Source organism: Nuphar pumila, chromosome 1 (assembly GCF_984573655.1).
Source record: "Nuphar pumila chromosome 1, dmNupPumi1.hap1.1, whole genome shotgun sequence".
Taxonomy (NCBI): Eukaryota; Viridiplantae; Streptophyta; class Magnoliopsida; order Nymphaeales; family Nymphaeaceae; genus Nuphar; species Nuphar pumila.
In genome coordinates, this window is record NC_143249.1 from 25,994,020 (window position 1) to 25,997,698 (window position 3,679).

The 3,679-nt window shown below is 42.3% G+C and overlaps 1 pseudogene; it reads right to left on the reverse strand.

Annotated features, from left to right (window-relative positions):
• Nucleotides 1-1,051: 1,051 nt before the first annotated feature.
• LOC149848439 (zinc-finger homeodomain protein 2 pseudogene) lies at nt 1,052-1,825 on the reverse strand (annotated as a pseudogene).
• Between the last annotated feature and the right edge of the window lie 1,854 nt (nt 1,826-3,679).

The following is a 3,679-nucleotide window of genomic DNA, read 5'->3' on the forward strand; positions in this document are numbered from 1 at the left end:
CCGTGAAAAAAAAAGAAAAAAAAAACAAGGCCAAGATGAAATTTCCAGCTTTGAGGGACTGGTAACCACGCCCTAGTACAGATTCTTATAATGAGGGTTAAAATGTATGATTATCATAAAACCAGTTACAGGAATTTTTGTAGCCAAACTATGTATTGGGAATTTAATCAATATTCAAAGTGAGAAGCGGCTCCACCAAACAGCATAGCAAAAGCCAACAACATCCTAGGCTTTCATCATGTATTTCAACTTGCAAGATTTCTCAAAAGCTGCTAAAAGAGTTGCATGCTGATTCTGCGACTATTTTTACACCACACGCAAAAAAAACCCCCTCTTAACTTCAAACTAAATACCATTTTCACTGATGAAGTATATGGTTACTTTCAGATTATCTGTATGATACTGGGTAATGTGGTAAATGAAACTGCAACATCAAATTTTAATAGCATGGAGTGGCGTCGAGAGCATTGTGAGTGCAGAGGAAGTTGGTTCCTTTAAACACACGAGCAACCAGCAGGTTTATTTAGGCTCTGTTTGGGAGCCTTGAATCAGGTGTGTTGCGGTTTCCCCTTTCATGCTTTCTTGCATTGGGAATGATGTTGACAGCCAACACTATCTTTCAACACCTTTGATGTTTTTGGCAACTCCATCGTCAAGACCACATTTTGGCAAAATCATATTTTGTTAACACATGGAAATTGTGTTCCCATGCCAATGCAAGGTTCCCAAACAGAGCATTAGAGTCATACTACAAAGGTTTGAACAAAATGGCAGACAGATAAGAACACAAACCTAATGTGGAAGGATTATTATTAGAGACGTAAACCCCAGAATCCAACAATTCAGGGACTTGTACATAACTGAAGAGAGGAGAAAAAAAAAAAACAGAAATACAAACGGAAAACTCTAGCCTGCATCAAAATTAAAATCGAAAAACGTTATTCAAGAGTGTTTCCCTACCCTGCAACATTAGTTTGACACCGGACTTCTCAGACAACAAGCACATCCTAGACAGAAAAAAAATTAGAGAAGGGCAAACTTGTGCTGTGCTTCATGATGATGTGTTGGAGTTCTTCTTGGCCAAATTGTGTTTATTATTGTGCATCCAGACCTTGAGCACCCTCCTCTTGACACCGATCTCTTGGCATAATTGTTGCACCACTGCCTCCTCCTGCTTTTGTATCCTCCAACCAACCTTCTCCGCAAAGCTCAGCATCTTCTCCCTCTGCTCTCGAGTAAACCTCGTCCTGAACCTCTTCTTCACGAGAGGAGGCCCGCTTAGAACACCACCACCTTCCTGTTCATCAGACTCTGAGGGTGCCCCTAAATTGTAGGACATCACCACCTGCGGTGGCCTTGATGATATCAAGCCGTTGGTGGGGTACCCATATCCGTATGCTTCAGAACCAGTGGAGATGAGTACGCCCTTGCCCACCATCCTCCCCACCTTGAGATGGTAGGTAAGGTCGCATGGAGAAGGCATGTGATCACCACCTTGATCAACGTCTTTCCTGTGGAAGTTTCTGTGGCAGTTGCAGGCGGAGCATTTGAGAGCATCGAGGGTGTCCTCGGAGCCAGCGGGCATGAACTCCCCACAACCGTCGGTGGCATTGCCACCCATGGCTGCTGCATGGTTCTTGAGGCATTCCCTGTACTTGATCTTGACCCCCTCCTCCTTGTAGGGCAGGTCATGGTCATGGTGCAGGCTGCAGGTGCCGTTTGAGGGCGGGGGTACTGACCCATGTGCCACAATGTGACCACTTCCATAGGTGCTGCTGATGGGGACTGGAATCTCCCCTCCACCACCATGACCAGACGGCTCCATTTCCTCCTCCCAGACACAGATTTACCAAGTACAAAGAAATTGTGGTTGTTGCTGGTCAGAGGATGTCAACTTTATGACTTTTGGAAAAGATATGTATCCACAAGTTTTTTTTCTCTTTTCCGTTTCTTGCCACTAGGAAAACAGGGCCTTCCAGGAATCAGGAGATCGGGAGACACTGTACAAACTTAACAAAGACTAACAGTTTCTTTTTAGTCCGAGAAGAGGGGAGAATAAGTAACAAACGAGCCCAATGAAGCTGAAGAATATTGCGACTCTGTTGAGACAAAACATTTGAAGGAGCTATCCACGGTGGAAAGGTACTAAAGGGTAGAACTTCGATTGTGTGCACTTTTAAAGAGGAAAAACTATAACAGGAATTGAAGTTGGATGTCAGTTAATGGGATTGAGATGTAAGGCAGAGAGTTGCAAATCTGTGAAGGAAAGGGCAGGCACTAACATCGTGGCGCCACTCAGCATGAAAGACAAAAAACAAGGGACACCCCCCAACTAAAGAGGACAAAAATTGGTGGTTTGCTCGGGATTGCACTACAGAAGCTAGCGAACACACGCGCACGGATTAGACAAAGAAGTCGATAGTTTGGAATGCAAATCAGCGGGATTCAGGTGGTGACAAGCGGTATCTCCCTCTCAGAGTGCACGAGTGATATTGGACATGAATGAATGAATGACTGAACTACCTCTCCTTGGACTTCCTGCTGTAATGAGGCCAGTTTCTTTAAGATGGTTTAAGAACTATGAGAGAGAGAGAGTTTGTTGAGGTTGGAGATGAAAGGAAGGAGGAAAATAAGAAGTTATTGTGGGTGGGTTTAGCTGGTCAGCCATTACATCTGTGCTCAGAGAGAGAGGTTATGGAGGAGAGAAAAGCAGATTTTACGAGACAAACAGGAGGACAGAGTTTTACTCTCGGGATAAAAAAAAGTAGGTTTTGCTTGCTTTGCTTGCACTATCAGGCATCAAGCTTACGCCATACAGGGGCAGTCTGTCAGAAGAGAGAGAGAGACTAATTAGTACAGTCTTCTTTCTTTATTTATTTTTCACTGCTACCAACTTTAATACTTTTCAGACTAATTTTTCATCCTGTAGATAGACCCAAGAAATTTGAAGAAAGAAGAGTAAAGATCAAAAGAAAAGTGTCCCTCTCTAAATTTTATGTATGTTTTGACCATGGCAGTTAAAAACAAGGAAGGTGCTAAGAGACAAAATTTGGGGGCTTTTAAAGTAACATTAATTTTTTTTTTCTGTTCCCCATCCCCCTAAAAAAATGCAACCATGAATGACTTAATATTGTGTTGTTTTTCCTTCTAAAATTATCTAGTACCACGATCTGTCTTTCTTTGGACATGCAAGCAAGGTGCTATATTTCCGCTACCCAAGAGCCAAAGAGGAGCAAATGTAGAAGAAACAGTAATTAAACAAAAAACCAAGGGATGTTGCCGCTAGTGTCCTTTTGGCTTAGTTCATTCCTTTCCTTGAAACTTCAAATAATAAATCCTAAAATAGCAAGTATACTTATAGTGGCATAGCAATACTCATCATGTTTTCATCCGAATACTTGAAGAATGCAACATTTTTTATTTTATTTTTCCTTTTTTGATGGAAAAGGTTGGCAAGGTAATTCTTTTGTTGTGCTCTAGCTCAAAGATGGGTAAATGCCCCGAAATATCTTGTGTGGGCGGATGGGTTTATCTCGGTGAAATCGTCACTCATTTACTTCGGTTTTGTGTATGGCCGACTACAGTAATTACATGATGCAATCTTTTTACGATATGAGCACAGACCAGAGGCAACAACTTGGTTTCCGTGAAGTAAATAACAGCACCCCAACCTACACAT